This window comes from Enhydra lutris, unplaced genomic scaffold (genome assembly GCF_002288905.1).
Source record: "Enhydra lutris kenyoni isolate GAN:26980312 unplaced genomic scaffold, ASM228890v2 scaffoldscaffold46, whole genome shotgun sequence".
Lineage (NCBI taxonomy): Eukaryota > Metazoa > Chordata > Mammalia > Carnivora > Mustelidae > Enhydra > Enhydra lutris.
In genome coordinates, this window is record NW_019154130.1 from 13,431,201 (window position 1) to 13,449,441 (window position 18,241).

The window sequence follows — 18,241 nt, forward strand, 5'->3', positions numbered from 1 at the left end:
CACACACACATAGGCACACACACAGACATATTCAGAGACACACACAGAGACATACATTCATGGACACACATCGAGATATACACACAGATATACACAGAGACACACATACACAGACATGGACACACACAGGCACACTCATACAGACATTCAGAGACACACAAAGACACACACAAACACACAGGCACACATACATTCATAGACACGCCACAGACATACACAGAGACATAACACACAAAGACGCACACAGACGTGAACACACACACACACAGGCACACTCTCACAGATGTACAGACACACATACATACATGCAGGCACACACACATGCAGACATACACACACCCCTCTACCACTGTCCCATTCATTGTTTCTTTATTGCAACACCTCTTGTTTCCGGCCCCGGCACATAGTAGGTGTTCAACAAATAAATACCTATTAGATTAAGAGTACACAGATGATTCAGTTTCCTCTCCTTGCTCTGTTCCTGAGTATTTTGGTATTTGGTGTTTTGGCTGGCCTGGAGACACCTGGGAAAGAGAACTTGAAGCGAATCTACTCCTGCCAACTTCTGCCTCATTCCTCACAATGCTCTGGTGTGTCCATTCCACTTCCAGTGGTTTTTAATTTTTTTGCAAGCCATGGAATTCTTTGAGGATCTGATGAAGGTCACAGACCCACTTCTCCAGTATGTAGACATCTGCACATTCTGACTATAATTTCTGTGGCTCCCTCTGTCCCATTCATGAATCTCTAAGGCATGCATAGGACCCCTGAGAAGGATCTTGGCATTATAGGGCTAGGGAGACCTGGGGGCTGGAGGGGGGGGGAAGTGCCTTGCCTGGGGTCATGAATGACAAAGTTGGAACCAAGACCCATGTCTGGGTCTCAGTCTTAGGGGACCCTCTCACCATCCTGTGCTGATGAATGAATACCGTGTAATTAATTGATACAATAAACAATTAAATCAGACATTCTTCTCGGTCTTCTTCATCCGTCAAACCCTCAGCAATGTCAGCTCTGTCAGACGCTCAAATGCCAGTGGTTTCTGGAGTACAGCATTCTTCCTTGTACTTTGCTATTTTCCTGATGATTATAAATGGGACTCATTACAGCAGAGTCCTTTCTGTTGGCTGTTCCACTGAGCATCTGTCTGCCACATAGCTGAGAAAGCTCATCCTCGAGCTTGCAAACTGGGATCAGTTTGCAATAAACTGCAATAAAGACGGTTCATCCCAACTGTTGTGACCTGCCATGTTCCGACCTCTGGGACGGGGACCTGTGGTCAGCTCATTCTTCAGTGTTTCATATGTCCCTTAATGGCTCTTCCACTTCCCCCAATTTCCCAAGCCAGAACCCAGGACATGACCTGACATATCCTTCTTCTCACTGCCCTCGGTCTGATCTGTCATCAAGATTTGTTCACTGTAGCCACTTCTGCCATCTTTACTGCTACCACTTTTATTTGTAGCCTGGCGAATGGCCGCAACTGCTCCTGGATAGGTGACCTGCTGAGATATTAGCTAGGGACTGTTTTTTTGTTTGTTTGTTTTGTTTTGTTTGTTCGTTTGCCTTTGCCATTTTCTGTTTGGGCCAGAACCATGGTGTGTCAGTCAGGTTAGGCAATGCTTTGCTGCTATAACAGAAAACCAGTGGGTTCAGAATGGAAACCTACTCTCCACTCATGCAAACTTGGCTGCAGTCTTGGTGACACTCTGGGGTTGCTGTCGTCCCCAGCGGTGGTGAGCTTAGGAATCTTCCATATCAACCCAAACAGATGCCCTTCTGTGATTGCTGCAGGAGGAGTTGCTCTGCAGCTCCCACATGCTTGCTCCAGGAGTGCCGGATGTCACTCCTGCTCCCGTTTTACCGGCCACAGGCACTTGTAGGATCACATTGAATTCACAGCAGCAGAGGAACAATGGAAGAAGAGGAACTGGAAGTACCTACAAGCAACACCCCCGTGCTTGCCCCAAGGAGTGGTGGAATCAGAGCTGATGATAAGGGAGATGATGTATCACCTCCTGAGTCCGAATTTGGATCTAGCTGTGAGACAGACAGATTCAGGAAATCAATGTCAGCTGGATCCACTTCCCCTCCTACCACCTTGGGGTGAGTTTGAAGAAGAAGAAGAGAAAGAATTTTACATAAGGGTGCTCACTCCAACTTCTTGGGTTGAGTCCTTGGGACAACACTCTTAAGTACAGGGATCCAAGAGTCAAGGGACACTTGTGTCTTGTGTTTACCTGCTGATCATCAGTGATCAAGAGCTAAAGGTGAGGGGTGTCTGGGAGGAGTGCTGGGTGAAGGGAAGCTGGCCGAAAGCAGGGGGATGGGTGCGGCCCTCGGAAAGGGGGATGGGGAAGGGAGTCAGCCCAGGGGAGGGATGGAGGGAGGGACAGAGGGAGGGAGAGCTGGGCCCAGGATGATGTGACTTGTGCAGCAGAGGATGTACTGATGAGCTGAACCACTGAGGACCAGAAGAGGCTGCAGGACCAAAGGTCAGCGCAGGACCAAAGACAAGTTCAAGGACCGGAAGTGGCAAGCTACATCCAGGACAGAAACGGGCACTGGGCAGAGGCAAACACGGATCATGTGGAGCAGCCTCCTCCCCATAGAGACCACCAGGGCTGCAGTGTGCATGAGCCCCCTGGCATGTGGCAGGGAGGAGGAGGGTGAGGAGGGACGGAGGAGAGTAAACACTCAAATATAAATGGGTAGTAACCTGCAAGTTTACTCTGAAGGCCTGAGACTGTTTCCTACATGAGGCTGACCAGAGGCCAGGTGTCCAACCCAGCCAGGTTCTAGAAAATGAAGTTGTTCTCTCCTCAAACAACTGAGCCTGTTTTGGGGACCTCATTCATGAGACACCAATACCACTCAAAACTGTCACCTGGGTACTAGTGATAGTCCGCAAGCTGTTATGGGTTCATAATGAGTAAGTCAAGAAGTTGGGAGTGGTTTGTAACTTTTATAGCAATTTGATATTGCTGTGACATCCAGGGAAATTTTACAAAAGCACAGGTTTATGATGGGTTGGGGGGAAAGTGGTTGTTCCCTGAAGATCATCTACAAAATACTGTTCGGAGTTCCTAAATGGCTTTTCTCATTCCACGTAGGTCGTCCCCTCCTAGCCTCTTTTCCTCGGTGTTCTTCCTAGAATACAAGCAGGATCCTGACATGCCTTTGTCTGTAATCTTCCAGGGATTTTTGCAAACTCTTTTGCATCAAGACCGACTTCTTTACAAAGCCTGTGAGACTGTGGATCGTTGGGTCCCTGCTTGCCTCCGTGGCCGCCTCCTCTCTGCTCCCACACTCTTCTCTGCTTCTTGGCCACAACTACAGACCCTCATTCGTGAGGACCAGGCTCCTTCCAAACTTGGCTTGTGCTGTGTTCTGCACCTGGCATGCTTTTCCCTCCATCTTGGTGGAGTTGACTTCTGTTCTGCCTTCAGATCACAGCTCAAGAGTGATCACCTCCTCAGAGAGACTGCTCTACCCCTGAGATAGTTGAGGCCCTGCTTTTTGCCTTAGTAATGCCACCTTCTTACTTGAATATACCTGTAACTTGCTCTTTGCCCGCCTTCCCAAAGGTCTGTGAACTCCCAAGAGGGCAGAGAGCTCTCCTCCTTTGTTGACCACCCTATTCCACAGCCCTAGCTCAGCTCTAGGTCCTCAGTAAATACTTCTTGAATGAACAAGTGAATGAATGAATGAATGAATGATTGCAACTTCCAGAACTTGTGGGAAAGGCATTTGAGATTGTGAAGTGTGTCTTTTGAAGCTAGTCCTTTGTTTCATAGAGCAGTTCCCATGTCTCCTTCCTCTGCCCAGAACCTGGCAGCCTGTCCTGAGCTCCTGCTGATAAATCATTTTATTGGCACAGCTGGACAGGAAAGGACAGCGTGAGTAATGGGAGTTGGGCACCGTGTCGTGGACAAAGGCCTGAGTTGACATGGTAACAACAGGCAGACCGATGGGGCCTGGGCGGTAGTCTGGGCCCTGGACACGTCTGAGAACAAGCCCTGGGCCATTTTTCCTCTGTGCTGGGGAGCGTGAAAAGGCCAGGGAGGGGAAGTGTGGAGGGGCTGTGACCCCCTGCTTTTCCTTGCTGCAGGATGGCCTGGAAACCCTATGTTTTGGGACATGAGAATGCCTTTTAATATATGTATTTTGGTATATAAAACATATTTATACACTAGTAATTAAAATATTATTTTATTTTATTTACTTTTTTAAACTTTTCACAGGATATACTTTTGATAAAAGAATATCATAAATGTTACATTTTTAATCAAGTTACTATTTTGTAATTCAGTGCAAATTAGTACCACTTGCCTGGGTTAAAAGGGTTGGTTCTTAAATTGTCGTTATCTATTTTTAAAATTCAGATTTTCCAATATGCATAAAATATTATTTTAGATTATAGATTGCACCATATTTTTAAATTGCAAAAGTAATTCAGCGCTTTTAATAGTATCTATAATGGGTGGCTATGTGTACAGCAGTTAGACACGGAGGCTTAGGAACCTGGTTGGGTTCAAAACTTGGTTCCACCCTCTCTCAGTTTGGGGAACATGGACAAGTCACTTAATCTTTGTGTGCTTTTGTTTCCTCATAGGCAAACTGGGGATAAAAATGGCACCTACTCAGAGTTTCAATGAGGGTTGCATGAGACGATGCATGTCAGGCACTTAGTATAGTAAACCATAATGTTGGGTTTTGTAACAAAAGCCAAACAGTTTAGAAGTGAATAAAGAACAAGTCAAGTCTGTATCTCTTAGCCCACTTTCCAGATGTAAATTCACTTGGCACTATCTGCCCAGGTATTTATTTATTTATTTATATTTTATTTGTTTGTTTGTTTCATTTCATTTTATTTTATTTCTTTTCAGTGTTCCAGAATTCATTGTTTATGCACCACACCCAGTGCTCCGTGCAATACGTGCCTGCCTTAATACCCACCACCAGGCTCACGTGACCCCCCCATGCCCCTCCCCGTCAAAACCCTCAGTTTGTTTCTCAGAGTCCACAGTCTCTCATGGTTCATCTCCTCCTCTGATTTCCTCCAAATCACTTTTCCTTGCCTTCTCCTAATGTTCTCCGTGTTATTCCTTATGCTCCACAAGTAAGTGACACCAAATGATAATTGACTCTCTCTGCTTGACTGATTTCACTCAGCATAATCTCCTCCAGGCCTGTCCATGTTGATACAAAAGTTGGTATTCATCCTTTCTGATGAAGGAGTAATATTCCATTGTGTATATGGACCATATCTTCTTTATCCATTCGTACGCTGAAGGGCATCTTGGTTCTTTCCACAGTTTGGTGACTGTGGCCATTGCTGCTATGAACATTGGGGTACAGATGACCCTTCTTTTCACTATATCTGTATCTTTGGGGTAAATACCCAGTAGTGCAATTTCTGCCCAGGTATTTAAACCTCTGCAAACATAGGTAGATCAGGACTGCGATGAAGGTGAGGCAAGCCAGGTGTTGGGGCACGCAGAATAAGGATGTGCTCACTGTCAGGCCCCAGGCCTGTGTTTGCACAAACCCAAGAGTGAACGTATCCTCAAAGGTCGCACTGTAGTGCCTCACTTGCCTTACCCTAGCCAGGCCCGGACACAGTAATGAGGACACTTCTGCTTCTGATAATGTAATTTGGATCAGTCCCCACACTAGGCAGATATATATAACTGATATATGTATAATATATATACATGCACACACATATACACATGTATGAACACACACGCACACATACACACACTGCTTCAAGGCATTACCGAGCTAAGAGGTCATAAAAATAGAACAGAATCTGGGGAGGCTAGAATTCTGGGGAGATGACCAGTATCTGGCAGTTCCGGGTGTGATGAGTGGCCAAGAGGCTAAGTGGGAATTTCAGCAGTGTCATCGGGTCAGGGCACAGGGATTGGAATTCTGCACTTATCCAGGGAAGGAGGCCTTGGTGAACCCTCCTGCTTTTGGTCAGAATCCCAAAGGGCTGCACCCTGGGGGTAAAGGTGAAATGGAAGTAGACAGGCTCTTGGAGGGACTGTAGTTTGGCATCTGCTCATCTCAATCCCTGCGTTTGTGTTGAGGTGACCCCAGACTGCTAGTTCCTACGGGGACCCAGAAGAAGCAAATACAAATTATCCCTGGAGGAAAATAACATCATCCTAAATCCTCAGATTATTTCCACAAAGAGGTTTACAAATGCAATGTCTGGCATGCCATAAAAGCATAATCCGGCACATGAGGAGATGAACAAAATAAGTAACAACTAGCAGAAACAGCAAGTAGAACAGACCCCAGTACCTCCAAGTAGTGAAGTTACCGGACAGACTTGAGAATAGCTCTGCTTACTATGCATGTGATGAGCTGGAAGAAAATACTGTGAATCAAGAATAGAGACAAGGGGCACCAGGGTGGCTCAGTGGGTTAAAGCCTCTTTCTTCGGCTCAGGTCATGATCCCGGGATCCTGGGATCGAGCCCTGCATCGGGCTCTCTGCTCAGCAGGGAGCCTGCTTCCCTTCCTCTCTCTCCACCTGTCTCTCTGCCTACTTGTGATCTCTGTCTGTCAAATAAATAAATAAAATCTTAAAAAAAAAAAGAATAGAGACAAAAGGATGGTGAGTTCAGAAGAGAAGGCGGGTGAGAAGATCTAACTCTGGTCCCAAGGACAGAGAAAGAGAATGTGGCAGAAGGAGATATTTGTAGAGATAGTGATTAAGAAGTTCCCCCAAACTGATGAAAGGTATCAAGCCATCGTAAGATGCCCTACATACCCTAAGCAGGATAATTATAAAAAAACCAATATCAAGGCACATTCCAGAAAATTTATAGGAAACCAAAGCACAGAGAAAAAAAAATCTCTCCCTCTCCTTTGACCTCAGGGTGGGCAAAAAAATCCCTGCGTCATCTCGCACCGTAGGGAGGGTTGGGGGTCACCTTTCCTTGCTTACTATTATGCTGTAGCTGTCTTCTTTTATAGATTGGGAGAGTTGGTGATTGTGGGGTCAGGATGTACTTCTCTCAGTGAGCCTCTGAGGTGGGTGTCTGACCTCAGAGTTCAGTGCCTCATTTTAAAACATGGAGGTTCTCCAGATGTCTTTGGTATCAGCTGTAATCCCAGCCACCATTTTGAAGCATTTGTTCATTCATTCAGTATATATTTATGGAGGACCTACTATGTGCGAGGCTCTAGACATACATCAGCAAAGAAAACAGACTAAATCTTTGTCTTCGTGGCACTTACATTTTAATGAGGTCAGACAACAATAAACGCAAGAAATAAGGTATTCTGTATCTTGCATGATTATCAGTGCTGGAGGGAAAATTAAGCAAGGAAGGGAGCATTACAGGTTTACTGTACTGAGAAAATAACATTTGAGCGAGGAGGATCTGAAGGAGGTAAGGGACTAAGCTGGACAGATATCTGGGGGAAGATCTCAGGTCCTGTGTTTTATTCTAAGTCTGTAGTTTAATTAAATATTACAAATCACGGATGAACACAGAGTTAAAAGAGAAGAGTCATTTCCATGAGCACTATGTTAAATGCTTTGGAAAGGCTTGAAAAGTTGAGTTGCAAAGAAATGCTGTCAAACCAGGGGATGAAAACTAAGAGATTAGCCAAAAAAAAAAAAAAAAAAGAAAAAAGAAAGAAAAAAAAAAAAGGAAAATCATGAAAATCTGGAAGTGTGCAGCACTCAGTTTACTCCACATATGCATTCTTTAAAGTCCACCACTCCAAAGAGATTGGAATTGGGAATCAAAGGTAATACATTATGGTTGTGATTTATGCCCAAAAAAGAGAAGGAAATTCCATTAAGACTCCTGTGCTGCAAGACAAGACCTCTCCTACCTCCAAAGACTGGTGAGCCAATGACATTGCTTTGTTTGAGGTTAAACTAAAACATCTAAGGTATGAATGCATTATGTTTTATGATTCGTCACTTTGGCTTTCTTGAATAACCCACCGAGTACCATTTCTGATACTGGAAGCAAGCCAGTTTGTTGAACATCAGTGAGCAGAAAGCTATTTTTCTGAAAACCAAGATGTCCAATTGGCATTCCCCCTGCTTGCCTGAATCCATCCAGTTCTTTCTTGGAGATCACTGCAGAGAACAGGCAGGAGAGGGAGGGAAACTAGGAGAAAAAAGGAGATGATGTGAAGTTGATGAACCTAATTCAGGAGACCTAACCCAGGTTCAGATCATAACTTACCTTGAGAACTTGTCATTTTTTTCTCTTAGAACCTCTCTCTCTCTCTATCTGTGACGTGGGCACAATAAGAAACCCTACCTTATAGAGTTCTTGTAATGATTAAACAAGATGGCGCATTTCTGGTCCTTCGTACACCCCTTGGCATGTCAGAAGTGTTCAGGACAGAGGTGACTATAATGATTTTACTATGGACATGCATTGAAACTCAAATTGCTGTAACTGCATTTTGTGGCAGTTCGTCTCTCATAAAACCTGGAGCAGACTCAAAAGGGAAGAGGGGCCTCTACCCCAGGAGCAGAATAAGTTCCAGGAGGAGACAGGGAAGCATTGACTTCAGGGGTGGATATAACAGTGGTCCCTGTGTCCTGAGAGTCCCAGATGGTGTTCAGCCAGAAGACCCTCATTTTGAACAAAGGAAAGCCAGCCCCAAACTTTGTAAATCCTTGATGGAATTGGAACTTGGTGAGCAGAAGGCCCCCAACACCAGGACTTTGCAGGTGGACCTGGGAAGTTGGCACCATCTCTAGATGTCCCGTTTTGGATTTTGAAAAGTGGTTAGAGAGATTATGTTCATGATGTTAAGCTTTTGGGTGCACCCCCTCTGGGTCCCCAAACTCTCCCGTGGTCTATCATCATCATAGGATGTTATCTTCATAGGATGCCCTCTTAGTTAGCATTTCCCAAACTTGCTTCTGCAGAGTTCCTTGAGATGCTAATGCACATTCTGTGTTCAAAGTTTCCTGTCCCATGTAAATCTGGGGAATACACTGTGGTATGGTAGTGATGATAAATGGCTCATATTTTGGGAGAGGAGATAACCCTTCTGTGCTCAGAACCCTCTAAATATTTTGCAGAGTTTGTCTCACTTAATTCTCTCAATGTCCCAATAAAATAGGTACTATTATAATCCCCATTTCACATGTGAGGAAATGGAACATGCAGAAGTGATACTCAGAGAGACTAGTTAATTTGCCCAAGGTTGCAAAGCAGGAGAGTGGAAGAATGAAGATTTGAACCCAGGTCTTTTGATCCCAAAGTTCCTGTTCTTAACATAATAGAATTAAGAGTCTTTTTCAGATCCTTGACTTACGGTGGGTGATCAGGATATGTATTCCTTATCTCATCTAGGAATATTTTGAGCGGAGCTGAGGCCTTTGTTTTTCAGACTCAGAAGAATGATATATAGGTAAATGCAAAGCATTTAGAGGTATCTTCTGTCTATTTGAAAGGATAACAGCTGTTTCCATCTTCAGAGTCAACCTGTACCCTCTTTTCAATCCACAATTAGCATAGAAAAGATTCTGAAAGTCCTACAGTAAAGAAACCTCTTTACTTCCTTTTTAAAAAAAGATTTTATTCATTTATTTGACAGAGAGAGAGATCACAAGTAGGCAGAGAGGCAGGCAGAGAGAGAAGGGGAAGCAGGCTCCCTGCTGAGCAGAGAGCCTGATGAGCAGAGAGCCCGATGCGGGGCTCGATCCCAGGCTCCTGAGATCATGACCTGAGCTGAAGGCAGAGGCTTAACCCACTGAGCCACCCAGGCGCCCCACCTCTTTACTTTCTTTAACCCAGTTTGTCCCACTCTGTTTTAGCTCCAGAATCCTTTCTTCGCTTCCTGTTTTCTTCCAGAACATACCTTAACATCCATAGAAAGAGTATTCCATGAAACACAGTTCAAGTAATTCCCCTTGCAGGAGAGGCATTTAAGGCTGTGTATAATTTATTCCCCAAATGAGTAAAAAAACAAAACAAAACAAAATAAAACAAAACAAAAAACAAAACAAAAAAACCCAAAAAACCAAACCAAAAAAACCCGGAACCGCTCTATTTCATTGTGCATCCTCTGCTGGTAGGGAATAGGGCAAGAGTTCTTTCTTATGTAAAGGGCAACATAAAATAAACCCAGACATACCCAGTAAAATCTTCTAAAAGATACTGTTCTAAGGATGAGCTACTTGGAATTTCACAACAGGGAGGGCTTTGGAAGGAAATGGCAAATCATGATTTATTGATGTACCCTAAAATTTTCAATGTGTCATAAAGGGAGACTTGACAAGAGGGAACCTCTTAAGAGTTTTGGATGACATTTGCTTGAAATTGGCTTATGGTATTTTCATATCTTCTTTGCAGACCTAGCCCTGGATGACTACATGAGTAATATCTTCCTTTTGAAAGCTTTTCATTCTTTATATCGTTTTCTTAGTCCTTTGCAAGTTTGCATAGGGGTCTGTATTCATTTCTAATCCGTGGAAAAGAAAGCAGGTCTCTCCCTGAGACTCCAACCTTGGTGAAGCATGCAAGATAATGATAGTGCCAAATGGTTATACAGACTTTAAATAGCTATCAATGTAAATATAAAACTGTAAGGCACATGAATAAAAGCTCTTTGAGTGCTCCAGAAGGGAAGGTAAGCTTCAGTGAACTTTTGCAAGTACTCAAAAGATATAACCAGAATAAATGGATTTATTGGAAGCCGTGTGGCAGGAGTACTGGCTGATCACCAAATTCATTCCCTTTCTTTTTAGGCACAGATAGACCACATTTCCCAGCCTCCCTTGCACCAGGCATCACCATGTGACTGCAGTGTAGCCAATGGCATGTAAACAAATGTTTACCCTATGCAGCCCATAAATACCTCCCACCCACAATCCTTCTTGTTCTTTTCCCACCTTGGTAACGTTGGGGGCCATTTTGTTTTTGAAGACAGTGAAACCAGGAGGTGGAACATTCTGGGTTTTTGAGTTACTGTTTGGGAAGAGCTACCCTACTATTTGGGAAAACTGCTTTGGAATATCACACAAGTGAAAAATACAAACTTCTGTTATGTTTAAGCTAAGACAACTTTCAGGTGTGGTTTGCTGTTGTGGCTGGAAGTCTGGACAGAGAGTTTGTATTTGGTGGTGCTTGCTTGTAGCGTTTGCTGGGAAAGAACATTGAAAGACCATGAGCTATAGAATGAGATACACGTGGGGCAAAGTCGCCATTCACCCAGCTGTTTGATCTTGGGCAGCTCAGTCTCCATCAACCCTAGTGTTCTTCCTTTAGAAAATGGAAATAGGGATGCCTGGGTGGCTCAGTGGGTTAAAGCCTCTGCCTTCAGCTCAGGTCATGATCCCAGGGTTCTGGGATCGAGCCCTGCATCAGGCTCTCTGCTCGGCGGGGAGCCTGCTTCCTCCTCTCTCTCTCTGCCTGCCTCTCTGCCTGCTTGTGATCTCTGTCTGTCAAATAAATAAATCAAATCTTAAAAAAAAAAAGAGAATGGAAATAATATTTACCCTGCAGGCTTGTTTTGAAAGTTAAAGAAAACACATTTAACTTGTCTGGCACAGTGATGGGCACATAGCGGTGCTTATTCAATGGAACCTGTTATTGACTTATTCAGTCACCTTTTTAAAAAGATTTATTTTTATCTGAGAGAGAGAGAGAGAGAGAGAGCATGAGATGGGGGAGGGGCAGAGGGACAGGGAGAAAAACAGACTCCCCACTGTCAGAGCAGGGAGCCTGACACAAGGCTCAATCCCAGGACCCTGAGACCATGACCTGAGATGAAATCAAGAGTCAGATGCTTAACTGACTGAGCTACCCGGTGCCCCTCCAATCACCTTTTTTTTTTTCCCCCTTCCAATCACTTTTACAAAGAATTCTATTTTACTGGTTGGACTCTTCGCTCCTTGATAGCGAGGATACGAGCAGGGAGGGTAGAGCCATTTGTGCAGGCCACAGCCAGGATGGTGCAGGAATAGGACCGGGGAGGGGGAAGGCAGAAGAGGCATGAGTTGCCACCAGCAGGGCTGGAGGTGGATAAAAGCCCAGAGGGCAGAGGAAGTGGACTCCTTGTTCTAAAGCCCATCAGCTTGGACAGATGAGCAGATGCAGGTTTTTTGTTTTTTGTTTTTTCCCACCAACAAATGAAAATAGGCAGTCCATGTTGGGCCAGAGAAGACTGGGTGTTTTGGCAGCTGCTTCTGACTATTCCTTAAATTCCTGTCCTGGGGTAGACTAACCAGAGACAATTGTCTCCAATTATCATAGCTGTTAACGCAGGAAATGAATGAAGGAGAAACCCCCCACATACCATGAGGTAACGGGGTCTATTAAGAGGAGGAACAGTGAGAGAGAGTCAGCGTCCTCCTGGGTCAGGGAGGGCCTGGGTTTCACCCAGCAACATGGGTTTATTAGGAGGAGGCCTGTTTAGACGGTTATCATCCAATATGTCAGGAAAGGGCTTACCTGCTTGGTTAGTGGCCAAACCCATTCTGTAAGAGGCCATTAGGTCAGGGTCTTGATTTAGGGTCATGAGGGCCGGAGCATAGGGTACCTCCATCCATTTGCCCTGCAGAAGAGATCTAACTCTTAGATCATACTGATGCTTCATGTCCCATTAGTGGGCTATTTCCCCTGGACTTCTAAGGAGTACTGAGTCCATTCAGTGTTACAGAAGAAGATCAGTCTTTTCTTAAATCTTGCAATCCAAATTGTTTCCATTGGGTTAAAAGGCATCCCAAGGGAGATTCCTTGGGGACCCAGAGAAGGAGATCCCATGCTCCTAGAGAAGTAGAGAAGCTTCATTACCAAGAACCACCCCTGCCCCAACTCCTGGGTGGTGTGGTTTCCCTTGCAGGATATGTCAGAAGTCACTAGTGTCAAAACGACTGGAGACATCCCTCAAATGAAATCATTCTGAACACTGCCTTGCTCTCTAGGAGAGATGTTCGCCTTCTCCCCCATTCCCCCTGCCCCCCACACCCCTCTCCCATTGCATTCTAGACTACAGATGGGTGCCAGTGAATGGATTAGAATACTGTGTCACGCCAAACATGCCATTTTTAACCCATGGAAAACACTAGAAAACTTTTACAGGGGGAAATTACTCAATGTTGTAATTTAAGTAGTTAGCAGGGGACACTGACAAAGAATAGTTAAGTTAGAAATCCATCATAGTCTAAGTGACATTCTAAAACGGGTAGTCTTTTACAGCTGATTTCCCTAGGAAAGGGTTCCTGCCTAGGTTTTCTTGCAGCTGGGTACAGGTTTCGGCTGGCTCCAAGCAGAGGTCTCACAGCCAGAAGTGGCTAGACCAGAGATGTGGAGGAGATCACATTAGACCAACGAGGAGGAAACCTTACATGGGAGTCTTACTACGGGCAGCCGTTCTAGTCATTTAGGTGACTCTCCCATGTCCAAGACAGACAGACAGCTTTGTATAAGGACAGAAACAAAGAAGTCCTCAAGTTTCTGGGTCTTTTTTTTTTTTTTTTTTAAGACTTCTTTTTTTTTTTCTTTAAGACTTTATTTATTTATTTGAGCGAGAGCACGAGCACGGGGAGAGAGGCAGAGGGAGAGGGAGAAGGAGACTCCTCACTGAACAGGCAGCCCGATGCGGTCAAGACCCCGAGATCATGACCTGAGTTGAAAGCAGGCACCCAACCAACCAACTGAGCCACCCAGGTGCTCTAGGGTCTTACTATCATTCTGGCCAGGGTACTAGTTTCCAGCCAAGGGCAGGCTTTATTCCTCCCATAGAGTAACCACAGACTAGAGGATTACAGCCTGAGCGGTTGGCATGAAAATGTTCCAGTAACGCTGTACTTGAAAAGCCCCTGAAATGAAAGTGAAGGAAGAGAACAGAAAGTCCTCACCAAGTCTCACCTAAGCTCACAGTCCAGATAAGAATACTCAGGCCCCACACTGGGTGCCCCCAAAATAATGACCCCTCCCCCTCCACAACTCATCTTCAAATAAACTAAACAAAAATACAACAAACAAACAAACAACTGAGTGAAGAAAAATTTGCTCCTGTCTTGTGTCTTGTGTTCAGTTCACCATAGCTGAAATTAAATAGTTATTTGGAATAACAATCGATTTGATCTCTCTCTCCCTTTCCATGCTCCCTGAGGGCAGGTGTGATGTTTGATTTTTGCCTCTGTGTGCCCAGATGAGCATAGAGCATCACATTGAATGGTGGTTCAGTAAATACTTGAACGCATGAATTGATAGGGATGTGAATTCTCTACTTGTAAATCTTTGCAGGTCTCCATAAACACCCCACAGTTTGGCAGAGAAGAGACTCTACAAGGCCAGAGATGTCTGTATTACTGGCCTGCCTGAAATGATACTATCAAGAGTCATTCCTGGGGTCTTGAGTAGAAGTGATAAGCTGGTGGTCCTTGTATCAAATCCAACTTATCAATGTATTTTGTTGATTCTATGCTGTGTTTTAAAAGTTTAATTTATGACCAACATTTAAAACTTGGGGAGAGGGGCGCCTGGGTGGCTCAGTGGGTTAGGCCTCTGCCTTCAGCTCAGGTCATGATCCCAGGGTCCTGGGATCGAGCCCCGCATCGGGCTCTCTGCTCAGCCAGGAGCCTGCTTCCTCCTCTCTCTCTGCCTGCCTCTCTGCCTACTTGTGATCTCTCTCTGTCAAATAAATAAATAAAAATCTTAAAAAAAAAAAAAAACTTGGGGGAGATTCCACATAAAAAGCCAGTTTCTGCTTCTGTGGAAAAAAATCAGAAGGTCACACAACTCCGGGCTTGCTTCTGGCAAGAGTTGGCGGGAGTTGAGTGACAGTGCCCTCATGCAGGACACATGCCCTCCAGTTCACCTAGTAGTCCCACTCTTCCTTTCATGTTACCAGCCTGGCTCCCGAGTTTTCAATCTCCTATTATTATCCCTCAGTCCATATGTTCTTTCAACAGATACTTAGATGTTAGTGAAAATGGGGATCCAAAAAAATAATTATGCATGTTTTCTGATCTCAAGGAGAGTATGGAGTGGGTATTAAGAGACATAAATGTAGGGATGCCTGGGTGGCTCAGTGGGTTGGGCCTCTGCCTTTGGCTCGGGTCATGATCTCGGGGTTCTAGGATCGAACCCCACGTTGGGCTCTCTGCTCAGCGGGAAGCCTGCTTCCCTTCTCTCTCTGCCTGCCTCTCTGCCTGCTCGTGATCTCTTTCTCTCTGTCAAATAAATAAATAATATCTTTAAAAATAAGAGACATAAATATAGAGACAATCCTTAAAAAAATATGGACTAGTTGATAACCTAGTATAATTGTGGGTTGGTTCCCCTCCCTCCCAGAGTTATATCTACTCAGAGCCTCATAATGTGACCTTACTTAGAAATAGGGTCTTTGTAGATGGAATTAGTAATTTTTACATTTTTTATTTCTGAGGTTCATCATATCTTTCTTTGTACCCACTCCAAAACAAAGAGACTGACGTTCTAAGGGGTAAACTACCTTGTCCAAAGTCAATCTTTTTTTTTTTTTTTTTTCAAAGTCAGTCTTTTGCCTTCAAATCTGTTACTCTCGCTGCCATATGTCACTGACTAGATCTGTCTTAGTCACTGCTGTATATTTAACCATAGTGCCTGGCACGAGTAGGTGCTCAATTAATACTTTGTGACCAGAATGAAGCAAAGGACCTGAAAGCAAGATCTTGCTGCAATGAGGCAGAAGATTGGTTAAGTCCTCCCTAATGGGGGGAGTCTGGGATGGCCCCCAGAACAAAGCCCAAGGCATAGTCGATGCTCAGTAAACACATGTTAAACACGGAATGAATGAAGAAAAAAAAAAACACTGAATGAATGAATATGATTTTGGAAACCACTGGGTGTTTCGTGTGGGGCGTTTTCCGAAGAAAACTGCCAGACAAATAGTCTGCTTCCCAGTCGGACCTGACCATACCTCGCCTTTTCTACTCCACCACTCCCCGGATCAGAGAACTTGGTCAAATCAGATTGTGCTGACTTCATCCCTGCCTGGCGTTCTGCCCAATCCCTGACACCTGTGCCGTTAAAAATAGATACTGGTTTGTAAATGTTAGACAGCTGGCCCTGCATGAGGCTGGCAGCTGGGGGCTAGCAGGGCTAAGGTCTGTAGCATTTGAGGTGCCCCTCGGGACTTGAATCCCCGTGGAGGCACCTCTGTGGGCTTCTGATTGTGAAGTACAGAGTCCTGCAGTGCTCCATTAGCTGCAGTTTCCCCGGAAACATGAAAGGGTATTGGAGGGATGGGTGTCAACCTCATTTCATTATTTAGTTTTGCTCTAAATTGGGCCTTTCTCAGGTAATGTACATCAGGAGGCATTCTCACACTGCTGCTTGGTGACACTTTACATTTTGTTGAGCAGACACTCCCTTGGTGCCAGAAGTCCCTCCACCTGATTAATAATATTTCCTTCAACTGGACTCTGTATGCCTTTCATGTCTCCCTGGGTCCCCTGTGGAGCTGCCTGGCTGGCTTCTCACCACGATGACAGCTGACACAGAGTGACTTCATTTCCAATTTCAAGGTCACTCCCTCTGGTACCCCCACCCACCAGCCCACTCCCACACATACATACACCACTGAGACTAGTTCATTCGAAGCAGCCTCAAGGTACAGCCTACTGGCTGAAAAACTCAAAAGACGCCTCCAGAGATAGTCTACGAACAACCTTCTAAAGATACCCAAACCTCCCAAGAGAACTATCATTGGCTCCAAGAGTATGGACCTACAAAGGGGGTGGCACTGGACTCCTAGGCAGAGGGATGATTAAGAGCATGGAGTCACACATGCTTGTGTTTGCTTGTCCTAAAGGCATCACCTTGGTCTCTGAGCCTTAAGTTCCTTATCTGCCAAATGGGGATAATAGTACCAAGTCGTAAAGTTGCATTGGAAAGTAAATGAAATGAAGTGGGTGTCGTGCTTTGCAAATAGTAACTACTCAATAAATGTTAGCTCTATTATTCTTACTCATAATGATGAAGCCATTTCCCCAAGCAGTAGACCAGGGGAAGCATAAAAAGTGGGGATGGTACTGTAGATGGCTCACACTCTTGAAGGAAGAGTTATGCCCAACAACCCAGGCAGCAGACAAGGAGTCAGAGGTGTGTATGAGTCAGAGTTCAAATCAGGAGAACAGAACCTTCTGCGGTTTTAATACCAAAGGAATTTAATGCAGGGAATGGATTGCATGGGTGAGCAAAGAACAGAGACGCCTAAGGAAGTGAAATGGTGAAGCGACTCAGAGGTTGGCAATAGCAGGCCGCTGCTTCTGTCCCAGGCCCTAGGGACACAGACAGGATGGTGTGAAAGGGAGTTGGGGTCACCCTTTGAAAGTTGGAACTACAGAGAGCCTTCTAGCAGGAGCTGGACTTAGAGAAGTGACATGGCTGCTACTAGAGATGCTGCCTGAAGCTGAGAAGAAAGGAGGGAAAGACTTAACTTTTTTTTTTTTTTTTAAAGACTTTTCTCTTTCTGTTACCCACAGCTCTCTTAACCTGGGCCTTCCACTGGCCAGCTCCGGATGCCAGCCAGCAAGGGGTTATGGGAAATGTAGTCCACAGATGTCAGCCACCAGGGATAGAGAGGTGAGCAGAAGGCAGGGGACGGCCTGGGACAGATAGGTCCAGGTTTGAAGACTTTGTAGTATGGTCACCATATAAAACACGGGATTCCCGGGTAAGTTTGAATTTCAGATAAATAATGATTTAATTTTTTTTAGAAGAAGTACGCCTAAATGAAATTTTTATTGTTCATTTTGACAAACTAAAAAATTTCATTGCTTATCTGAATTTCATATGTAACTGGATATCTTGTGTTTCATTTATTAGATATGGTTACCGTAGGTTAAAGGTAATTTTGGACCCATTGGAGGCTCCTGATTCTCAGACCAGATTAGGTAGGTGACAGGTTAGGAAGTGGAGGGAGAGAAGAATGAGGAGATCGAAACCAAGCCACCAATGGATTAATGCTGCCACTGCTTGTCTTACAGGGATCCATTCAGTTATTCATTTAGTTGTCTATCCATCCTTCTACATCCATCCTTCTACCCATTCATTCATTCTCTACTTATTGAACTTATTTATCTCTATTGTGGGGCATTGGGAATATATTAACAAGGAGATAGATAGTTTCTTCTCTTGGGCAGCTGACACGCCAGATGAGAATACAAATTTTTAAATCATAAAGCACATGAAAAATGATCTGTTAACAGTTTTAACCAAGTCTGTGAAAGGTTGTACAGAAAGCCT